Genomic DNA, 25322 nt, shown 5'->3' with positions numbered 1-25322 from the left:
TTAAAATTTTTATTTTGTTATCACCCATGAAGAATTATTATCTATTGGATTTTGAATTTAAGATCTGTAAAAAGAATTTGTAAAGAACAGATCCATCTTCTCATTTTTCCTGCTTGCAGGCCTCCAAACTATTTATTAGAACAACAAAATCAAGTAATACAAAGCCACTTTTCATGCAAAATTATTTCAGCCTATAAATTTTAAGAGCTGTACTTCCAACATATATTGTGTCCTTTATACTGTGGTTAAATTACATGATTCATCTGATGCTACTGTTAACTGACAACACATTAACTATAACTTAAAAGGCATCCTCTGATCAACTCATTATTCCTCAGATTCAATGAGAGAAATGTCCAGATTAGTTGATAGACTTAGAAGAAGACAAAATCTTAGAGATAACATTTTTAAAACAGTCTGGGCAACTGAGTAAAGACCAGTTCTACTCACTTATGCTGTGGCTACTTCTGAAACAGCCATGTGCCTCTTGCAAAAACTGCAAAACCAAACAACGAAACACACATGCTGCTGTCGAAATTAAGAGCTTGTAAACAAGACTATCAGCTTCCTGCATGAGTTTATATTCTTAATGGTTTATGAGAAAAGCATAAAAGACTAAACTCTGAAATACCTGCTTGGACTTTTTTTCTTCAGATAGAGCATTTAAAGCAATCACAGAATATCTAAGGGTTTTACACTTTTTGCTTCATTAATAGTTTGCTTCTTTAATAGTTGAAATGAAAGAACATCTAGAACTGGCTTCAGCTGAACTCATAAACTGAATTAAAGTGAGGGATTCATTTGACCAGTCGTTTGACACCTACAATTTGGACGTTTAGCTGGATGCTCCTGCTTAGGGAGGCAGAGCTCCCTCTCTAAGCAAAAAGAAGAAAACTTCCAGAGCAAGTCTAATGCCAGTTTTCTCTGACACTACCATATTCTCAGAAAGAATAATAAGGCTACAGGCAAGTGAAAACTAGCTGCTATATATAAGCATGGTATGTTTATCAAACACTGTGCCTATCCACTTTCTCTTCCATCAGAACAGTATTCCCTATCTCTAGAACTTCTTGGATGCAATCTCTTCATATGTTGTTTTGTTTCATGTTGTTACAATACACTGACACAACGCTGAAATATCTGTCATTCTAAAGAGTTCCTATTTATCAGACAATATGATTTACAGCTCTTTCATCATTTAAATACTAAGAACATATTCAATAACTATTGTCGTTAGTTCAGATTTTTTTTTCTTTTTGAAGATACCCTTAACTTTGTCAAGAATCCAGCCTCTTGTGACAGTATCTTATTACACTGAAAGCAGAACTGCAAATTCAGCTGGAAATAGACACAGTCAATATGCCTTTCTGAATGCAAGTTGACATTTTCAAGTAAATCAAAAGCTAATCTTAAAAATGTTCACAATCATTACCTTTTATATTGGAAAGTTTTATATTGGAAAGTCGGCAACTTGTGTTGGCACTGGGGACAGAGCAGTGTTTCAAAATATAAAATTGAAAGATGCTATTCAGTGAGAAATGTCACATGAACTTTGGTTTGGTAGCTGAAGAGATGCTAACTAGTTACATTGAACATGCAGTACTACAGTAGTCATTGACAAAGAAGATATGTGATACATGAAGAAAAGTGAAAAAAAAGCAGAAAAAAAAAGTGAAGAAAAATTGTGAATCCTATTTGTTTATGTTAAAATATGCAGCTATTTCTGTTACTTGTTCTCTTCCCACACTTCCTTCCATCTGTTGGTTTCTTTTACATGCTCTGCCTAGTCACATTTAGATTGTATATACTCAAGTGTGGAAACTCTTACTTACGTATGTCTAGCACTCAACTATGCAGGCCCCTCACATGGACAGAGGTCTGAGACATCTAGCTAAAAAAAAAAAAAATAATCATTAATCATACCCCTTAAAGGGTTAAAGAAATTCATTCTTGCAGCCTCTCTTTAGTCTTTGGAGCCAACTGGCATGTGCAGCTCTTGACATGGGCTGCTTTAAAGAGAACCATTTATCTCTCTTCAGAACCATTGTTCTTAACTATACTCCTATAATATTTAGTCTTTTAAATATATAAATAACTTGAATATGAAATATTTTGAACCAAGAAGCTCTTAAGTTTTGAATCAAACCAGCCAATATGTTCAGCTGATATACCATGTAAAAAACTGTTCAACGAAGGAGCCAATAGCATGCCAGAAACATTTAATACGGTACTTACACAACAGCCATGGAAATGTAAATGAAGTCAAAATAGATGTGTGTCCTGGTTTTGACTAGAACGGAGTTTACTTTCTTCCCAGTAGCTGGTATGGTGCTGTGTTTTGGATTCAGGATGAGAATAACACTGATAACGCACTGGTGTTTCAGCTGCTACAGAGCAGAGCTTGCACAGAGCCAAGGCCGTTTCAGCTTTTGGTGCTGCCCTGCCCACGAGGAGGCTGGGGGTGCACAAGGAGCCAGGAGGGGACAGAGCCAGGACAGCTGACTCCAGCTGGCCAGAGGGATGTCCCAAACCACATGGCACCGTGCTGGAGGATACAACGGGGTGAAGGGGTTTGGCTGGGAGGTACTGCTGCTCAAGGTCAACCTGGGCATCAGTCAGCGGGTGGTCAGTAATTGCATTGTTCATCACATATTTTGTATATTCTTTTAACATCATTATTATTATGTTCCCTTCAGCTTCTATCCTTTTAAACTGTCATTATCTCAACCCACTAGTTTGTGGGTTTTTTTTTTTACATTTTTTTCTTTCAATTCTCTCCCATCATCCCACTGGGGGGGTGGGATCAAGGGAACCGCTGCGTGATGCCTGCCAGGTTAAACCACAATGATGTGAAAATGCATGGTTATCTGGCTTATTTAAGCACTCCCAAGGATTTTAAATGGAGCAATGGAATGCTTCTGTCCATGCTAGTAAATACAATAAACATATTTCTTTCCGTTAGAACCTTTAGATTCTATTTCTACGGTGTCTTTAATTTAATATTAAATTAAATATTACAAATATCTCTTCCTCATCTAAAAGACCTTAGCAGAAGGTGACTCATATCATCCACTTCTGAAGTAGGCCTAAATACGTACTACCTTTAAAAACTGCAGTGTTGCTTTATTCTCTGAAAGACACATACATGCTTCTATGAATGAAAGACAACTTTCAATTATCTAGAGGTGTGGGTTAACAAAGAAAATATATTTTATTAAGCTTCTGGTGGACATAATTTGCTATTAAGTCTATTCTTTCTGTTGATCAATAGAGACCTGACTCTTGGAAATAAATAAAAGGGATAAACAACTGTATAAGTGCATATGTCCAGAAGTACCTCTATTTTATTGGATTAACAACTATAAAAAGAAATCCAAGAGCAGGCAAAACATGATTAAGTGTCTGATAATTTAAAGTGAATAATTACTGCTTTATCTGATTTTTTTGCTTTAAAACACATTAAGTCACCTTGATGATATAATACATAAAGTAAGAATAAACATTTATTGGTAACATAGCCTGTCTTTGGTGTTAGAACTCAATGTGCTACTAATCAAGATAAACAAGACTATTTCACAGTGAAGCAGAGAAGGAATTCCTCAAGTATCTACTCTGTACCTCTTTTGTTAGTTCTGTCATTCACATAAATTCAGAAATGTTTGACACCTCCATAAGTATCTACTGAAGAATCAAAGGAAAATGAGGAGTAAAATAATACAAACAAGGAGACACATTTCACATCCACCTTGTTCCAGTCTGTCAACATTTCCAATTTTCCTTTAATTCCAGAGTGACTGAAACAAAGCTTAAAAATCAAGGAGTGAAGAAAACGTAATTCACACCTTCTGAAAATGTGCAATTTCTGAAACGCTATTTAACAGAAACATCTCTCCCTTCCACTTGAAGTTTGTTTTTCATGAACTCCAGTTCATAAAAGTTTCCCTTGGAAGTAGCAAAGTATTCAGAGGTGAAAGCATTAGTACAGAATGCTTGGCTTCTTTTTTGAAACAGTTAAAGACAAAGTCAAAAGAAAATATACCCATCTGCTGGTCTCTGAATGGGAGGGTCATTTTGTTTCTTTCTCACTGTTCTGTTGTAAGAAAAGAGGAAAGAGCTGGAGTGTAGCTGGCTGTTGGAAAACACATCCTTTGAACATCATCCAGCATGCAATGCAGACAGACCCATGGAAGCAACAGGCTGAAATAATTCTTGACACAACTGTTTGCTCTTGTACCAGATAACATGGCTTGTAGATTCTACTGTGATTTTTGCCCATGTAAATATTAATAAAGAGCTCTTCATTTTCTTATAGCACTGCCACCAAGATAGAGAGTGCATGTATGCCCTGAATAATGAGATGGCAGAAAATGCTTTTGCATTTTACAAAAAACTAATGAAGACACCAGACATTCATTTCATTGTTTCTGCATATTGTCAGAACTGTATGGAACAGTAACTTTATAGAAGTGTTTTGTTTTTGTTTTTGTTTTTTTTCCCAGTGATATCAATCTTCAAGCCTTATTTAGGATTTGGAGGGGGGGAGGGTACCTGCTTTGATGTATGATATTTGTCAAACACTTCAACACATTTGCATTTTTTCCCCCAGGTAACCTCAGAAATTTACTTGTTAAGCTCAAACCGGGGAAAAAGCAAATATATTCCAGCAAGATTTTATGAAACAAGTATGAAAGCTTAATAGAGGTATAGTAGCTGTGAAGCACTGGGAAGATCTACAGAATCAATTTTTAATATCGAATACTCTGGTTGCAGAGATGCATACAGTAACACACACAAAAAAAAAGGATGCTTCCGTCTATTTGGGAACAAGAGTATGAGAGATTCACAGGGACTAGAATGAAAATTTATTTTAACACAAAGAACAAGGAGTTCTAAATATTTGTTCTAAAGGAGTTCTAAATATTAAACAATCTAAGTGTTTGTTAAAAATTTAAGACGTATTTAAATATCCCCCCAAACTTCACTTTTTAAAAGTAAGAATTTCAAAACAAGAAGCAACAAAATAGTTGAATGCATGGAAAAGAATCCAATAAGGAATATTGCCATTTCAGACACATTTTATTCATTAATCATTGCCCCAGCTATCGAATGTACTCCACTAAATGTAATTTTAAGCTGACCTTTTTTTGGAACACTAAACAGCTAAATCCAGGGAGCTAGGGGCAGCTAAATCCAGGCAGATGTTCACAGTAAGGTGTCACATTTGGAGAACCAGACATTAAGAAAAAAAAAAAAAGAAATGGATGGGAGCACCGGAATTCTAAGAGGCCTGCAATGATGACACACATGGAAAGACTGAATGTACTGGGCTTTTTACAGTCTAGACAGGAAAGAACAAGGGAACACAAGACTTGACTCTTCAAATTCAGCAAAAAGAAATTTAAAAATCTCCATATTCTCCTTAGGCAGTAAAGAATGGGAAAGAATGTGTATCAAAAGGGGAATTGCAGGGTGGGGGGCAGGGGATGGTATTGCAAATCAGACTAAACAAAAAACTTAGTAAGAATAGAAGATAAGTGAAAGAATAGATGGGTATAAGATGAGACTACCCAGCAAAGTTGTGATTCTCCATAGCCACAGACTTTTACAGAGCAGACCACACAGATTTCTGTCACAAATTCTGTAAGAATAGCTGATCCTGCACTAGAGTATAGAAGTATGATATATGATTTCTAGATGTCATTTCTAGACACATAGAAGCTAAGACGATACAACACTGGCAATTTTACTATCTTTTACTACCATTTTGTTTATCTTTCAGAAAACAGGGTCTGACAGATTCTGCCAACACAGAGCCTGAGCCCAGCATTAAGGCTGCATTAAAATATCTAAAATATTGAATGAATTACCTAATTCTCCTCTTTCAGCCCCTCTGTAAAGGATATGATCAAGTTCTCCCTTTAGCCCAAGGGTCATAGGCTAGATTACAGAATCCTTTGTAACACAAAGGATTCTGTACACAATTATGTACACAAACATACTGCCCCTATTCAGTATTTACAATTTTCTTTTGATTCAGACAAGTGTAAAAACAAGACCAGCCCAACCAAAATGTAGTCTCTCTTTAGGTTCTTAAGAAAAACAAACACTTCTTGCTACTTCTCATTATATTAAAATTTATAAGTGGCATTTTTACAGACAATGCTTAGAAGTTTGGTGTAGCCACACGTTTTAAGTACATGAGATGGCACCAAATGTGCCAGCTCTGTATAATGCTGCATCTCAATGCATAGTCTTGATTATGGCAAATGAGTGTCCAAACTATGTCTAATGCTTTCCTCCTCCTAGTGAGTGTTCCACTGATAAATTTTGGTTGCTCGAGTCTGTCAATAGTATATTAGTTTTCCCACTAGAACATCATTTTACTTCATAAAATCAGTTGGAAGATTTTTTTTTTCAAATCCTACTTATTCTAACCTTTATCTTTTCTATCCTATACAAATGTTTCCTCAGTACCACAGTATACGGCAGTGGGATTCAAGCTTGTTGTTAGCTTAATCTTTGTAATGACTTTGGCATTCATCTAATCCACCTAGAAATGCATGAACATTTGTGCATAACAAAAATCACACGTGGAGAGTTCTGTTGTTTCATTGAGAGTATAAAAAATTGAGCTAGTTTAATTATATCCAGATTTGATTATGGCATGTGTATTGTCATTTTTGATGCAGTTAAATTCAGCATCATTTAATTCAGGTCAAGTGGAATGAAATATGGGAAATATGACTCACTGTAGTGCAGCACTAAGCAGCATAAACTATTAATTTTGTAACCAGAGAGATGAGAAAAATTAAGAGACCTAAGGTTGGTTCTGTGAATGTTCACATTTGGAACCAGTCCTACTGAATCCAGTATTTCACATGCTCCTCCGGCCCTCAATGTTCTAGATGCAAATGAGGCTTTTGCAGCCTCCTCACTGTATGCATGTATACTTCTTGTCAGAGTAGAAAGAATACCATTTCTTCTACAGTGCAGATTCAGGGCAAATTTTTAAAATGCAGACCATTATATCTCTTGGTGTCCCAAGAAATTTAGTCTCCTCCCCATTTTTTAAAAATCAATGTTGAGAGTATATGTCCACTAATTTCAATGAGAACCACATGCAAAGACTTCATTGAGGACTGAACTAAGTCCTACAAAGACTTTTACATAAATCAAATGCTCCCATCCTAGCAAACAGATCTACTTAAACAAATGAAGTTGTATATGAGTACAGTGACTTGCAGGATTGCATATGCTTCTACTAGTACACACTGAATGTACCAACTATTATGGTAAGACCAAAAAATTAGGTACATATCAGTATTTTTCATCTTGAGCCTTTGTCACACATTGCTTAAAAAACTGTTCAGCATATTTCCTAGAAGTAAGGAATAAACTAAGGAATGTTTCCAACAACTAATAGATTTAGAAAATCTAGGTATTTATAACTACAAAGAACATTTAAAAAAAAAAAAAAAAAAATCAATAATGGCTGTGATTTCAGATGACTCTGAAACTAAAATGACAGAACTGAAAAGCAGAACTCAGTTCTGAAAGCAACTTTTTCCAAAAAGAAGTTCCTTCAAACATTTAGGATAAACTCTTTTTGACTTCATGAGACTGAAAGTTGTTTTACTGCTGTAGTCTTCTAATACTCAGTTAAGAACGCCAAATTTACACTAGCAACTTGAGTGAAACTGCAAGCTACAAAAAAGTATAATTAAGCAAGCATGCACAAAACACCATTGAAGCCTTATTGTTAGCCAGGGAACATTATCATTACTTCTGTGCTACTTCATCTGCATAAGTGTCATAATTCTCCTTCGGACCAAGACAGAATATTTCAAGATTTTAATTAAAACCATTGACACTGAGAAATCCCATTGGATGTTTACTTTCACTCCTCCTTACAAGAACATTTCCTCTCCAAAAAAAGTCTTTAAGTTCAAAGACTTTTCACCCTTCTAAAATAGATTGCACGAAGTATTTTGAAGCAAAAAGGGAAAAGTAAAAATATCTTTGCTTTTATATCTATGCATGCTGTTCTGAAATCAATTTGGCATATGCCTTGTGAACATCCTGGAACAGCAGAGTTTCCTCCTCACTTGCAGTCTGAGAGCTATGTTTAATAAGAAATTTAATATGAAATTGATCTGCTTCAAGAATGGCAGCCAAGAACCATGGAATGCTGCTGCAAAGTACAAGAAAAGAAAATCAATGTGCAGCTGTGCATGCTTGGCCATGGCCTTCCTGCATGTGGAAGGCAGTAATGATGAGATGGCAATTTTCCAGAGCTTTGTCCTCCTCAGCAACAGAATGCAACTCCAATTATAATCATAAGCTCTTTCTATTCAACTGTAAAGGTTGTCTTAAGTATAGATGCCTACACAAATGCCACAGAGGACATATATCCAGGATGAGTGATATTTTACACCTTGAGCAACAAAACAGCATTTTGATTTACAGGAAAGCCAGGTTCTAACCACAGTTCACATCAAGGAATTAAACAAATATAATATTATGTGGTGTAATTGCCTAAAGTAGCTAGGAAAATAGAACTAATATTCACATTTTAAAGAAAATGTACAGCATTGAAGAGGCTTTCAGGGTAGGGTGTAGCTGCATTACCTGGGTGTTCCCCAGGCTTCCAACCTTAGATGCTAGCATGCTGAGGGAACCTGGTGTGCTAGCTCTAAGGAACAGTATAGAGCACAGAGTGGAGTGGAGACACCATGGCTAGGCTCTGTACCAGGTGGGAACTCGATTGTTCTTGTGCACACCGAGACCAATAAACCACACTTTTTGCTACCCCAAGCCAAGGACCTGTCATGTTTTGACAAATGCTGTACCCCAATGTACTTTTCCTCATTGTAATATCATTATAATACCAAAACACACCTCCATGCCAAAAGCTACCCACCTCCAAGGTGCGACCACCCCTCACTGAGCATGCACTCTGAATTTCTTGGAGCCCATTCCTTTAAACAGAGACGGGAAAACTTTTCACCAATCATAACTAAGATATGCTTGACTAGAGTCACCCAAGCTCCACCTAAAAGATAGAAAACAATATAAATTGACCTAAGAGAGAGGGGATGTTAGGAAAGATACCACTGTCAAGGGAGATACCATCACAAGGGAATACATCATCCCGAGGACCTGCTGACTCCTGGGATCAGTCGACGGGCTGAGCCTCCCTTCAAACCCCATTGGGATGCCTTTGGGTGAGATTTGAACACTTGATTATACTGTGTGTCCACGGAAACTTAGAAATCACTACAGAGTCTTTGTGCCTTTTAACGTGTTAATTTCCAGGCTGCACACCTGTGTCACCTGTGTATTTCATGCGTGCTAATTTGCTTTTGCAGACAGTAAACTATCGCCGGCAATCCAAAGAACCTGGGTACCTGTTGCTGTAATAAATTGCACTTAACTGCATTGTTCCTAGCCGTGATAGTTCTCACTGAACGCAACTAGAATAAGGATGGTTATGTGTTATTGGTGAATCCGTGACTGTGGTAGTTCAGTGCTCTGAATTCGACCAGACTCACATCAGTTAATGCATTATTGGTGAATCTGTGATTGTGATAGTTCGGTACCCTGAATCTGACCAGACACGTAACGGTTAATCGGCTACACCCCTTAATGCGACACATGAACATAATGCACAGGACTCTAGTTGCATTAAAAACACTATTTCACCATAAATCTTTGAAGCTGATACCAGACAGTACGTGAAAATTTTCTCCCCCTGTCAAATTGACTGTTCAGACAGACAAATTGAAAATAAAACCCTGCCTTATATCATTTCCTTTCTCTCATCTGAAAAAATTCCAGCATAAAATGCAATACTAGAGTGGCTAATAATGCAGGACATTTCTACCAGCTTTTATACAGGCAACAGAAGACAGAGACACCTTATTCCCCTAAAGTTTATAAATGCATTGTAAAAGATTCAGCCAAAGTGTAACTGAGGGGCTATTTCTGTCTTAATTCTCTGAAGGTGCACGCAACACGATGCTGCAGTTTCATAAAAGTACTAAAGATGTGTGGATCTAGAGATAGGTAAGGATTTGTTTTATATTGCATCTTGCCATGCACTGACTTCACCTGTTAGTTACAGTATCTTTCATGCTGTAAGCACTTGTAAAAGGAAAAGAAAACACTCTGTTAATGGTGTTTTCAATCTCAACATACATAATCTGCCAAATAACCACGGTGGTAAAAGTTTTTCATGCACAAAGCACCAGATTGAAACTAAGAATATGTATGCATATGAACATACCTACTGCCTTAGCTGCTTGCACGAACTTTAGAAACTATGACTTTATGTCACATACTAAAACTATTTGCTTGAAATACAGTACGTTGTTTATTGTTACTTTGTCCAATCCAAACCTTCCAGCCCTATGACAAAGAGATCAATTCAAATGATTTAATATATCAATCTCTTTGTAAGAAAAAGAAAGAAACCACTTTGATGAAATCAACTGAAACACTACCAAGAACTGTACAAGAGCAGTCACTTAGGTAAAGATTCAACTTCAGAAGATGACAATGAAGGCTGCGTTGGGTACATGTGTCTGTATGGTGGTGACTTGAAAAATTCGGTCTCTTTAGAGAACAGGAAGAGTAAAGACAAGTAGGAAGAGTAAAGACAAGTACCCACAGTAATTTTTCCTCTGATATTTATAGAGCTACTACATTTTTGTTATGCCAAGACCTTACTCACTCTTCCTCTGCTAAGCCCCACCACAAACAAAACTCCAGAGTTATTGGATAATTTGCACAGCACCAAATCTTGATCCTTTTAAGTGAATAGCAAAACCTTCTCTCATTTTAACAGGGACACAATTTGTTTGGTCCATTACTAAGCTAAAACTGTAAGCAAACCATTGACAGCACGTTGCTGATGGTGACAGCCCTATCCCAGCTCAAGTCAGATCAGCTCTCAACTACTTTTAACCTAGTATCAGTATGGGTGTGGGTTCCAAACATATAGTGGACTTGAGGCCCTAGGGAAAGCCAGGATGTCAAAAGGCAGCATACCAGCCACTTGACAGTAACAGTCTGTGTACAGTATTCTAGTACCACAGAAAATGTGAAGTGACTCAACCACAGAGACAGTGACACCAGTGGTCAGAGTATGTATGTGCATAGTTATCATTGATGAATTGATGCAGTATAAATGTATCTGTTGTATTGAAAGCTAATATCCATTTCTGTGCATGTAAATGATCTGGTCTTAAATACTGAGGGAAACACTTAGAGAAAGTCCTTATCAGCCCATCTCCTTCCAGTCTCAAAGTCAGAATACCTGCTATTTATCAAATTTGACCCAAATATACAGATAGTAGACTTACAGAAAATAGATTACTTCCTCCAACAAAGGAAAGATAAAACAAAATGTACAGAAGAATATAGTCCCAGAACAGCAAGACTGAATGAAATGAACTTCAGCCCATCCTGTTTTAACTTACCTGACATGACATTTGAAACTTCTTGAAGTTCTTGGCACAAGAATGAGGAGTTACAACAGCCCCTGAACCCTTATTTCAGCAAGATCTTGCTTTTGTAAATACTTCCTCAATGCTGATAAACATCTGTTGGCTGCCTAGGGTGGCCTTAGTGGGTCCATTTCTGGATGGCATAAAGGTGATTCAGTGCTTCTCTACAGCAAGTAATGAGTTCATAAAGACAGTAAAATGGCATAAAGGAAATCTGAATACTGAAACAATTCATCATTAAAAATGGCACTGGATCCTCTGTTGATAATCAGATATCTAAATGTCATAACAGTCTACAGTAAATTTCTAAAAGTTAGAACAGGCTTATGATTAAAAGATATAAAGACCAGCAGACAAAATTATCTGATACATGTATCTCAAAATAATATCAGTTTTGCACAGATTTCACTGCAAAAACTATTTCGGAAATTTTATATAATCTGCAATAGCATGTTGTGCCAGTATGCAGAGCAGTTTAAGGAAAATAAGCACAGATTTGTTTAAAGTGATGTCCTTAGTTTGGTTATGTTTACATCATTTTCAAGATATATTCTTCATATTTGAGTATGCTATGTTGTCAGCTCATCCATGGAGAAGGCAAGCAAATATGGAGCAATTTTTAAAGCTCCCAGAGAGCTTTCTTCAACCTCTTACAGTACACAAAAAAAAAAAAAAAAAAAAAAAAAAAAAAAAAAAAGAAAGCAATTTTTGGAATAAATTGCAAGGGTGTTATAATGCCTCTTCCACTATTCTTTGGGAAACAACAATTTCTGTTAGTCATTTCACACTGTACTGATTTGTCATGTGTGAGCATTCAGAATGTAAACTAATAAAATGTTTATTTTGGCCCATCGAGTATCATAGGGTGCTTGCTCTACTGAAAAAAAGAATGAAATGCAGTTGTGCTGAATGCCTGATGGTTGATTAGGCTTACAATTTGCAATTTATGGAAACAAATATAATCAGAAGGAAAATATAAAAAGATTAATTTTACCTCTAAGACCGACAAGTCTTTACTGATAAAGCAATAAAACTATGGTAATATTAATAGCATAATTAAACTACAATTGCAAAGTCTGATATTATTTTAAATTATTTGAAGGTATACCGTGCCTGGAATAGAGGCTTTGATTTTGATAAGCTTTGATACCAGTTATTTTCATTAATTATTCAATAACAAGCTTCATCAGGCTTTCTGGGAAGTTCACCACTGTATGTCTCTCATTTTAAGAATGACCTGAAAGGAAAGAAAAAAGGAGAGGAGGAAGGGCGTTTACACTCCTCAAAATCTGCTTTTTGGAGTGTGATCGCTACTTTGTCTTACTCCCTCTTTCTGTCTTTTGTGGTGACTCAATCCTGCATTTAAAGTCATTAAACTTTGTCAGTATTTTTCACTGGGCTTGGGACAGAACTTTAATTCCCAAAGCAGCAAACCCTGAAGCTCTTCACAGTCAAGAATGAAATTTGCAAGGATGGGACTGATCTTCCATAACAGCAGACCTTGAAATTCTTTACCAGAGGACAGCCACAAGCCTTAATGCATTCACAACAAGATGAAAGATACATGTGAATTAAAAAAATAATAATAATAATAAAAAGCAAAACAAAGAAAGCAGGAAGCAGAAAGGAAAAGGAAATAATGGGCATATAGAAAGATGAAGAGAAAAAGAGATGGATGAATGAAAAAGAAGGAGAAAAATGAAATCTTAAGTGTCCCGTGAAAAAGCTAAGAGTGGAACTATACCACAAATTCAGCGTATACTTGGGCACTGTTGCTTAGGGTACTCTGAAACCATGCTGACAGATTGACTTTTCACAGAATGGTTGAGGTTGACTCTTGAGGTCTCCTTGTCACACCCCTGCTCAAAGTCACCTAGAGCCAGTTGCCCAGGACCCTATCTAGATGCATCTCCAAGGATGCAGACTGCACAACCTCTGTGGGCAATCTGTTTCAGTGCTCAGTAAGTCACCTATTGTCTCTTCAAAAGAAAGGTTAATTTTCAAATCTCAATGTAGGGGTCTTCCTTAATGCAGTGGAATGGAGAGGAATATTCCATAAAGTATTGTGATATTGTTTAAATTGCTTCATATGAACCAACAAGAAATGTTTGTTTTCAAAAGAGATTAAAAAATAGACATTTTGAAACATTTCCTCTGTAATTACATTGCATTTTCAAATGAAAATTCATTTCATAGTTATGACCTGAATTATTACTAAGTCAAAAATGACATTGAAAAAGAAATGCTCAGACTGTCACTAAATCACAGTCCCAGACTGTTGAGGCAATGACTATGAATGCATTTTCAATTAATATTACATGAAAAAAAAGAAAACAGTTAAAATTTTAAATACTAACGTTTTTCACAAAAAGGCCACTGACAAAGAAAACATTCACATGAAACATTCTGATCACTTCTACAGACAGTCAAGGGCACACTGTCTTTGCAACACAGGTCCACACTGATTATTTTCAGCCTAAAATATACCTCTTCTTGATGACTTGCACTACTATATTCATGTTCTACAAAAGCAATTTTTCAAGGTGTGAGAATTGGAGAATTGCCATGTACACAGTCGGGTTTGGTTTGTTTCCTTGTTTATCACGGTCACAGAATCACTTCCACCATTCCAGCCTTTACTGCCAGGGAGGGGAAAGCTAGGCTGGGTGAAACAGGAGCTCAGGGAAGCAGTTGGATAGAAAGACAGACTTCTTCCACCAGCAAAAGCTACCCCTCCTATCATCCCATGCCTCAGCACTAACATGAATATGTCAGGTGCTATCTTTCCCCTTGTCCCTTTGATTCCCTTGGGACAGCCAGAAAAACAAACAAACAAAACACTTTAAAAGAAGCCTTGGGCTACCTTAGAGCAATCCCTCTCAAAGTGGAGTTCAAATCCCCACCACGACACTTTCTGGCTATCCTCTCTCAATCTCACCTGGAAAGTCTCAGCCTGATGCAGAACAAGATATATTTTAACATCTCAAAAATATTCACGGAATATTAAAAACATTTGTCTGCTTTAATTTACCAGTGGTCCTAAATTATTTCATCTCTCTCATTTCATTGCTCATTTAACATAACGCAGGAAAACATGTTACAGGCTGGAATATAGTAGTTATTGCTAACATTCAGTTACTTAAGCTAAGGATTGCTAATTTTCTATTTAAGATTAAGCATTTGCATGTTTCTTAATTCAAAATATGTTCAATCTCAAATACATGTAATTTTGGAGGGAAAAAATAAAGTTGACCCCCTGCCTTCTCCAATTTTGGTACGGAATAACTTCAAAAAAGCAAATTTTAAAAGCTTTAGTGTCTTTCTCACTCTCTCTCTGGCCTGCTTCTCAAATTCATAGTAACTGTCAAAATTTATTTCACTACATGCAAAATCCCACTGAAGTTGCAGGTATCATCTCACTTCAACTGTACTGCTTATCACTTTACCTGCTGTTAAAGAAAGGTTTGTTTAACCTCGTCTTTGAATCATGACAGAATATCAAGCCTCAAATCAGTCAGCTGAAAAACTGGAATAATTTGTAATTGGAAAAGCTTCTCTGCATATATTATTTTCTCCTCAGAGCTCAAAGAAAGATGAGCAGAATACTAGCCTTGTTTCTAAACACATACGCAAACTAATAGAAATCAAATGCTTTCTCTGCAGAGCACATAGGTAGCTCTGCTGGGTTCCTTATACACATTTATGGAGTAGAGTCAACAAAAGATTGGGTAACAAGGTACCTAGTATTTCATAAAACATTGGTGCATGTTTCTGCGAACTAAGAAAATGATGTAAGGATATCAACAGAAACTTCCTTTGTTAAAACAAGCTTATATTCACTCGTCATGCTACTTTCTAAGAACAGGTAAGTTCAAAATAACGGAAGTTAAACATTGTAGCAGAAATCGAATGGGAAATGTGAATGGGAAGGCATTTATGAGATATTTTTCCATAAAATTAGAATTTTTATAACCTGGATTATTAAAATTACATTTAACATTTCCCAAATATCTTTCATCCTAGATAAATGTTTTCCTTGATCTGTTACATTTCACAGAGGCTCCAGAGAAGATTAGGTTCTCAATTTGTTCTAAGCACACAGTGAAACAAAGTCCTTCTCTAAGGAGATGATGGTTTGTAGGAGAAAGGACAGGATATGTGTCATCACCTGCCCCTCTTGCATGTATCAAGGATAGAGATGTAGTGCCAAACCAGGTGACATACAAACCATCACAGCTGTAGTATCTTCACATGTTGATTCCAGTGTTTGGACTTTGGATTACCAAGCCCTGGATTGTGGGAAACGAATTCGCAGGTGGCTTTGCACTGTTTCACGTGTCCCTGAATTAGAGATTATGAAGACATAGGCAGTAGAAACAAAAATTTGAGCAAGGTCGAGATAAATTAACTTGGCTACAGTGTTAAAGATGAGCTCTGGGGAGTGGCCAAATGCTGGCTGGCTCAAGGCGTGTGTCTGAGGGTCTCTAACCAATTGTATGCCACATTCGGGCACGTGGACAGAGCATGGGGCTATGGGGAAAGATATGTAGTGGTGAAAAATGGCAATAAAGGTCTCCTGTTCAAGGGCCATCAGGATTCCGTGTCTTTCATCCCTTCACTGGATTTTCCTGTGCCTGAGCACTCACTTCTCCCTTTGCATTTCAGTTCTCTCCTCTTCAGTAGCACTGACACTCTTATTTGAGGCCATATCGTAAATCAGATGATCAAAGTAATCCAGACTAAATATACTCTAGTTTGTGTTTGGGAAAGGTCAGAAAGGTATAGCTTTAATGGCAGTAGAAGAGGAAGAAAAAGTAGGAGAGGGAATTTTCCTATTTTAATAGGAAAATCCTAATTTACCTACCTCTCTTCCTAACCTGGGGATTATTTCATAGCCTCCTGCTTCACTGGGTTTAAGATTCCCTTGGCTATGAAGATTTCTCTAAACTGCTTCACTTTATCTACAGCAGGTTAGAATAATTTCACTGCAGTATTTTCATACCAAGAGGGCCTGCAAACTGATTTATGTGGTTTATGTGATTTATCCCTTTAGTGGTTCAAATTCAAAACCAGCAATCCGGACTGTCACTGAGCATACGTAGCTCTTATTCCTCAAGATGCTTTATAACAAGGTAACATAAATAAAGTGTTAGACTTGTATTGGTAATAAAATCTACATGAAGAGCATTGGATGAAGCATTGGATGGTTTCATGATGTTTCAAATAAAAACACTCAGTGAAAGCAAACAAACAAAAAGAAAACACAATTTGACTAAATTGGGAAACACAAGAAGATGGAAAGTATTTCCTCCCTGTTAAACTACAGGAAGGAATTAGATGTCTTTCTCTGTGGGAATCCCAAACAACAAAACATTACACTGTAATATTTGAAATATTTTTACAGATCCACTTGTGCTAGATATTCTCCATACTCATAATAATACAACCTGACACTATACAATAGGAAAGAAAGCAATCTCAGAGTAAACTAGGACTCAAACTATTCAAACATTTCATACATTTAAAGCAATTTCTTAAATTGGAACCTTGAAAGAAAGTGCATAGGTGGAGTATGTTCCCTCAAGAAAAAGTACCTATAACTGTCAGTTGCATTATGCTGAACTTCCTGATGGCAGCCTGGAGAGTTGATAAAATCTGTTAATAAAATGCATGTTTTCAAGCTAAGCAGCTATGACAACAAAATGCTTGGAGATATTTTCAATATACATGACAACTTTCTTCACAAATAGACCAATTCATACTCAAAAGCAAAAACCCATCTTTTACTGGATGACTTTGCATCAGATACTTTCTTATTTTTAAGAAAATTTAAAATGTAAAATAAATTTCTACATTGTCATGCATAGGATTTTTATGGACTAAAATACATCCCAATTTTATAAAGCTGAGCATCAATCTAGAGAGATCAAACTGAAAATTCACACTCTGCTACTGTCCACTGACACAAGATCTTACTGTGATTTTGGCCAATTTATTCTACCTTATTCTCTCTTGAAAAGGGACTAAACCTTCCTACTTGTAAAAATGAGATTATAATAAATAAATGTGTCACATCACAGAGAATTGATGTGATTTAATGTAACATTCAGAAAGCAGTTTGTAGTTTGAAAGCACTAGCAAATGCTAAATTCTATTATTTTTTTACACAGAATATGAGGTAGTGACATGCAGTACTTAAGAGAAACATAAGGCCACAGCTGCAGGCATCCACTGTTTCAAGAATATTGTATACCATGAATACCTGACACTTTGCATCTTTATGACCTCCTTTATTTCACATGTTATACAGAACATTTCTTTACCTCAAAACGAGTGTGTTTATAGCTTGTAGTTAGTGCCCTATATAAGAACTGAGAGCTCTCTGAGCAGCAAGCTCTCAGTCCTTTGATACGCAACGATGTGGTCTCTTCACCATCTGAACTGCAGCAACAAAATTGAGGACTTTTCTGAGATTATTCCTTCACCTTCTAATTTTGAAATTAGAAACTTATTTCAGAATTTGCTTAGATTTAATTTCATCATTCCTCAGTGAAGCCTACAAACATTTCATTATGCAAATGCTGATTTTGTTTGATATTTCACTTGAAATATCTCTCCCAGTAAAGCCCAAAGTCTCAGAGCCATTCTATATTAATAACATTTTAAGGTGTTTTTTTTTGTTTGTTTATTTGTTTGTTTGTTTGTTTGTTTTTTCACTATTAATTAGGGAAAGTATTGTAACTGTAGCAGCTGTTAAAAGAAAATTCTATATCTGGATGTAGATATATAGCTATATCCTTCCCAGTGTATCCCATCGTATTCTGGACTCAGTACTGCAAAGGCATTCCATCCAAGCTCTCTTAAGGACACAGGTCTGTGCATCCATTTTTGCCGCACAGGAAGGCAGATACTTCAGCACTGGAAGCTATGTTTGTCAAGAAACTTCGGGTATTTTTCTTAATACAGTCAGCTGTAGAGTCTTAAGCCTGCTCCCAGACCAGAATGAACAGGAGTCAAATCTGAATTTAACAATATTACTAAACTGCAGACCATAGGACAAAGCTGACTCTTGCCTGCATTTATACTGGGAAATTCAAGTATGCTTGTACACATGATCTTGTTGGCACAGAATTAACACTAGTTTGTTATACTAAGAGTTTTATTCAATAAGGAGAGCCAGAATCCATGAAAAGATGACTATGCTGTGTTTTGGGTTAGTTTAAAAAGATGGTCCATTCCTCTACCTAGATTACTTCTGAAATAAATAAATAAATAATATCAAGGTGAAAATGTTGTAAAGTTCTTGTTTCATGCAATATCAACATAAGACTGAGAAATTAACACCCTGTTATTGAATGGTCTAACACCAAATTCTATTTTGATATATCTCCTGGTTATGAAAATCTTGCAAATAATCCAGATAGGGACAAAACTACACTTTGGTGATAAATACAAATAATCCAAATTCCTGCTACTGCTTTCAGATGTTTGAAGACTGTACCACACTGCTAGGTGTTTCTGAAAAGGCTGTCCAATTTTTACATTTCAAGTCTCCTAGAAACAGGAATAAAATCCTTTTCAATATTTAGTATTTTTTCAGTTTTGTCCCAAGGTTCTGAAATGTTTAGTGAACACGGATGTGGAAGGGCCTTTCACATGTGACATTTTTCCAATGAACTGTCTCATTTAAATTTGTCTTTTATTGTCAAGTCCCAGTAGTCAACCCTATCAATAATTGCCCAATTTATAGCAGCAGATCCCCTAAAATACTGTGAACCTTACAGGCACCTAATTGTTTATCTCAAGCCAAATTCTACCACGGTACTCATCAAAACATTTCTTCAAGTACTACTTCTTACTGTAAATGTTTGCTATGGTCAATAACCAAGCTGCTGATCTTTAATCCCATTATTAATTATTTTGACCCCCCTGGGACATCAAGGCCTGTGATTTAGAGGCAGGGGAAGCATATTAAATATATGCAGGAAACAAGTCTTTAAAGAGTGTATTCGCATCAGTACCCTGCACCCAAGGATTATTTGAATCAGTTGAGAAAAATGAGAGGAGGTTTGTGGTGCCATTTAGAACTAACTAACACTAGTCAAATATTGAATGAGTAATATTTACTATGCACTGAAAAGCTTGCAAACCCAAACTTATTCCTAGATGTCGGTAATCATTATTGAAAGACAGCTAATTTCAAAAGAATGCTGTGTTCCTACACAGACCGCAAAAAAAAAAAAAAAGAACAACGATATTGAATTAATTACCTATAGGACAAGGTATGAATTATTTACTAAGGTTGACTCATGTGCATAATTCCTCACAGTCAAGCATGCAAACCAAATCAGGTAATTCCACACAATCATGCAATTACTAATTTCATATGCAATTACTTCAGCAGTACCTGTAGTTGCAGCATTTAGAAGTACAAATTTGAAATATGCTTGTTGATATATTTTATGCTTATAGCTAATACATTTGCAGAGTCCATGTAAATACCTAATATAGTGGTTTAATACTTAATCTTTACACTTTGGTGATAAATAGAAGACATCAAGATAAGACCATATGCTCATTACAGAAGTTTTTATCTAATTGCAGAAGAGTAAAGGCAAATTGGATTTTTGTCTCATTTGTAAGTTATAAATGGTTGAGTGTTACAAATCAGAGTTATTTTTACTAATTTCACATACTGTATTTCAATATTTATTTGAAAGAGATTGGACAACAACACAGAATACCCTTTTCATTAATTCCAATCATTTGCTACCCTGTTGCCCAGATATTTTTGGTAGTTTGCTAACCAAGTTTTCTTCTGAAATTTTCTTTTTTACCTTCCTACATAAGTTGAAACTTAAGAAAACTGTATTCAATATTCAGAATTTCTGCAGGTGGTTATACTCAGTCTGTTCTTTGCTGTTTCTATGACTGCTGGAACAGCACTAATTTCTTCAAATTGAATGGAAATATAATCCAATTTGTATATTGAAACAAGAACATGCACAATTTTCGTTGAAAATTATTCCAGCAAGAAAGAGCACATGTCTATAATCTATGTTCTGTCTCTCTCTATATATGTACACACACTCTTTCATGTAAACCACAAACATGTATGTTCAATTTCAAAGATTTAGCAAAGCAAAGCAAAGCACGATCAGTTTGTACTATGTATTTTGTTTGCAGCATTAGGAGATTTTAGGCTGAGAATTTTATTTTTTTTCCTTTCCCAAATTTTACTACAAGCCATGTGCACTTTTAGTGGTACAAAATAAAATAAAAATATCAAATACCATCAGTCTTTCTCAAAGGCTTTCATTTCTATCTTGTAGGCTTTCAGCTTACAAATCTTGGGATCATGGTTTCCCCCATGACAGTTAAACATGTCTTTTCATTTGAGTTCTGTGAATGTAACTCTGATGAAGCACTGATACACGTATGCAGATTATCAAAACTCCTGCATTGATTTCAATGATACTAATCATACATATGAGCAATGTATTTTCTAGTAATCCCAGTTCATTTAGATATAATATTATGGTCTTAGTCACAAGAAGTCTAGTGACACCAGAAACGCACACTGAATCTAACTAACTAGACTTCCTGGCTAACAGTGACCATTGAAAGATACTGTCTTTACCAACCCGTAAATTATCAATTTCACATGTAAGTCAGGTAGCTATGTGGAGATAGCTTTGCTTACCATTCAGATGTCCTGAGGAAGAGAAATGTGAGAGCCAGCCATCTCAAGAAAATATAGTCACACTAGTCAATTCCTGAAGGAGTGGAACACTTCAGGTTCGATCAGTTGTTCTGAAATCACTCTAAACACAGTCCAGGCTAAGCTAGAAGCAAATAAAGTATTTTTTTTTAAATTTAAGGAACAGATAAGAATTACCATATTAGTTGGGAAACACAATGAAAGGAAAACAAACAAAACAAAACAAACAAAAACCACACATTTTACAAGAACTTATATGTGTACTTAAGTTATATCAATATGCTTCTCTTTGCCTAAAAAATTTTGTTACTATGGTAACAGAAACTTCATAACATTCCTAGCTGAAGGCTGTGACATTCATCCAGACTATGTCTTTAGGCTACATTCAAGGAAAACAGGTCAGGCCAAGGTGCCTAAAGTTTACCTATTTTTGGTAGAACTAAAATCAAAGCTCTCTGCCTTCCACTCTTCTCCCTCTCCCATCTTCCCACTATATAGCATCCAAAAATCAGAGCAGTCTTTATGTGGTCCATCTTTCCCTTTCATGTGCCACCTTCCATTTTGGGAACACTCACATAATGATGGTCTGAACTACTTTTTTCCTCTGTCTGGTCTTACGGACAGAAAACTCAGTGAGTACATGGGAGAAAACTGTGTTCTCTTCTCTACTATGTCCATCCATCACTTTTATTATAACTAAGACGGAAAAGTTGTATTTGGAAAGAACTGTCCACGCAGAAAGTCTGATCACTTCTGTAAGTACTCAGAGAAGAAACTCCATAGCTGACATTTGTAATCTCAGTATAGTTCACTATAACCCAATTTCTTTCCTGATGAAAACAGAAAATTTCTTTCCTGATGAAAACAGAAATAAAAGCTTAAGCAAGGAGATGTCTTATTTTTATAAACTAATTAGCAATATACTGTTATAATGTTGACAAGAATAATCAAAATATGTGAGTTTAATATATGCACAAGAGGGCCAAGTTAATAAGGTCACTTCCATCTTTTCCCCTGATAGAAGCATTTCATCCTTATGTAAATGGGAAGTAAAATCCATGTCGTTCCAAAATACTTAGCTTATGCTTTTAGACCTCAATCTAGTTTACAATATAGGAATCATCTCATTTATTTTAGTTATACATGTAAAACATCTTTCGTTGGTTTGGTGACTTGAACTTGTAATTTACTTTTGTCATCAAGATCTTCTTCTCTGGTTATCAAATCTGACAATTCTTTGGAGCATCAATCAGATAACCATTTGCTTTGGGGAGGAATAAGGCTACTAGATTTACTTCTATCACATGTAGTTAGCACAGTTAACACATCACAGTTAATACCATTCTGATAGTATGTTTTCAGGATACAAAGAAACATTTTGCTGGCACAGACTTATCTCTGGCTCAAGGCCTAAATGTAATTACATGTATGTCTCTGAGGTGTAGAAGAGATTTCTTTAAGCACTGCAATGGTAACAGAGGCTGCCACTGAAAAGGAAGGTAGGAATCTTGATATATGAAATACAAGAAGTTATCAGTCTTTAATGACATATTTAATGCCACATGGCTTGATTGTATAACAGCTAATAGATTTGTTTTGATTTTTTGGGGTGTGCGTGTGGCTGTTTTCTTTACTTTTTTTGACTCCATCAAGAGTATATAACTGACTGACCAGGAATTACTATTTTACTTAGAAATCTAATGTCAAACACATAAATTATGCCATTAATTTCAGTTTTTAAAAACAACGAAGCATGTGTTTTGCTTTTGAGATAGATCTAATTAATGTACCATTATGGTTTTCTCTTGAAAACTTTACAATTCTCCCTATTTTATTGAAAAAAAACTTTGTATTAAAATTTCATGGGTTGGGAAATCTTTGTACACATGAAGCAAAGGAATTAAATGCAAAGAAAGAAGCAGTAAAAGAACCTGCACAAGTAATCAGGAAGCACACTGACAAATGGTTTATGTTATGATAAACATTTTTGCTGGATGTGGACTCAAAATGGCAAATGACTTTGGTTGACACAAACATCATTCTAAATGTATTTCTGCAGACTTAGGTGTTTCCTGTGGATCTTTTTTTCCACTTGGCAGAACTTACTCCATTCTAGAGCACAGCATTGTGGGCAACTACCCTGTGCTCCTTACTCCCCCTGCTGAACCACATTTCCCATATAATTTTTCCTGCAGTATACTGCGAAGTAAATGCAATAAACAATTGCACTCCCTGGTCTTCACATCCTCCAAATATGTAATACTCTTTTTTCTGTCACTGCCTGACCCACTTCTCTGACAAAGATACCAGCAAGGGGATTTCACAGAGCTTTGCACCACAATGCTGACTGCTCTAGACCTACAGATTAATCTATGAAAATTCAACACTTGACCATACACAGCTTTATAAGTTAGCCACCACATAGCTTTCTACACAGCTGCACATGAGTTCTGAGTCTCTGAAAGACAATGGGTACAATGTCACCTGCAAAAAAAATGAAATTTAAACCAGGTAATTTCAACATAACACCTGACAGTCACAGGGTTCGTAATGCATACAAAGATTAAAGCCCTATTAGTGCAAGAGAGAAGAGTAATTCTAGAGACAGACTTTGTCTGTGGCTCCATTACAGATGGGAGACTGGCAAACTGCCTCACCCAAAAGGAATACGAGGACCACTGTTAGCTACTTCCAGGTGGTTACCTAGGACTCCTTAGTATTCTTGGTAAGCATGGTACTTAAAACTAAATTAAAACAGAGATCCAAACAGATATCTGCAACAATTTCTTGATAATTTGTTTTACTCTATCTCAGAAGAATTTCTGAGCTTTACTTGATTTTCTGTACAATTAATCACAAAACAAAGAGTTCCAGATTTGTCAACATACCAGGTCCAGAGCATGTAATTTACAGAAAGATTACATCAGGTGCCAGATGTAGCCTTCTCAAGTGAAAGTAACTATTTTGATTGATCTCTGTTTATACCCCATCCTTTTACGAACACTGAAGAAAGCTTATTATTTAGGTAAGGAGGTGCAGTACTTAAATGAAAACGTAATCTTTTTCATTTATACCATCAGCCTCAGATAATGGCCAACAATTAGCAAACATACTGCACATTACAGGTTCAGAACAAGGTTTCCATAAGATTAGACAAATTCCTGAAATGGAACACAACTGAAGATTACTGAAATTATCTAAGTCTGGTGAAATTGCCGGAGACAGGGAGAGTAGTCAGAGATGGTATTATTACAGCTTTTCTTTATTCTTACATCCCTCCTCCGGTCATGGATGGACACACGCAACAGAGTCATTCTTATTTTCTTAAACAATGTAGAAAAAGAATGAACATATTGCTCTCTTATTATTGTAAGAGTCATCACAGAACCTCTGATTGAGTAATCTTCATGTGCCTTACTCCCTGAATTCCCAAAATTCTAGTTTCAGCTCAATTTTTAAACAGTTGACATTTTCAATGAGATGATAGAGTCAATGATTTTACCACTTAAGCTTAAAGAATTTCAAGTGTGTTACTTTCCATGCTTTACTTTTATGTGATGACCACTTGTAACAAAAATATTCAGATCTATTGTGATCAAGTTAAATAGCATTATTTTCAAAGTACTGGTGGTTGCAGAGTACACAGCAAATTTTTTTTAATTTTTAATATCAAATTAGATTTCTTAGTATGATTCATGTTTGTAGAATCAGAAAAGGAAGCACTTAAAAAGACTGCATTCTTCAGACTCCTTCTCCCCAAAGAAGCTACGTGTCTAGGGATGAAGCTACAAATCTGCCTACCTCTAAAATATTTCCTGTAGTTCTCACTGGCAAGTTCAGTTGGAAAGTGTCTGCAGGGAACAAAAAAAAATGTGTTTACTACAAAGAAATGTTCAAATTATTTATTTTAAGAATCTACAGCTCAGTAGCTTGTGCTTTTAAAATCCCTGGCTGACAGTCCATAGCTGTTTCTAAGAGTATTAACATTTTTTTTCCATGTCTTGCTAATTGGTATATTTTCTCTTTGTACAGAAATGCTTGAAATAGTGATGTTATTGTTAAGAGTAAGGAGATAGTTTCAAGAAAAAGCGGTA

General features: G+C 36.0%; 3 long non-coding RNA genes across 9 annotated transcripts in view; 1 reads left to right on the top strand and 2 right to left on the bottom strand.

Annotated features, from left to right (window-relative positions):
* LOC137858009 (uncharacterized) overlaps positions 1–25322 on the bottom strand; it is a 187043-nt gene that overhangs the window by 141405 nt on the left and 20316 nt on the right. The window lies entirely within an intron of this gene.
* LOC137858007 (uncharacterized) overlaps positions 1–25322 on the bottom strand; it is a 74394-nt gene that overhangs the window by 30183 nt on the left and 18889 nt on the right. For 6 of the 7 annotated variants that reach the window (XR_011097463.1, XR_011097464.1, XR_011097467.1 and 3 more), the window contains exon 9: positions 21211–21352. This is a non-coding gene — a long non-coding RNA (uncharacterized lncRNA). Of the gene's footprint in view, positions 1–12299; positions 12745–21210; positions 21353–25322 lie in introns of those variants that run through there. The other variant, XR_011097469.1, reaches the window with a different exon arrangement.
* Positions 1–25322, top strand: part of LOC137858008 (uncharacterized) — a 445999-nt gene that overhangs the window by 412094 nt on the left and 8583 nt on the right. The window contains exon 2 of the long non-coding RNA XR_011097470.1: positions 22591–22727. This is a non-coding gene — a long non-coding RNA (uncharacterized lncRNA). The remainder of the gene's footprint in view (positions 1–22590; positions 22728–25322) is intronic.

This window comes from Anas acuta, chromosome 5, assembly GCF_963932015.1.
Source record: "Anas acuta chromosome 5, bAnaAcu1.1, whole genome shotgun sequence".
NCBI classification, from domain to species: domain Eukaryota; kingdom Metazoa; phylum Chordata; class Aves; order Anseriformes; family Anatidae; genus Anas; species Anas acuta.
Note: the sequence above shows the minus strand (reverse complement) of the source record. Positions and strands in the feature narration are given on the sequence as shown.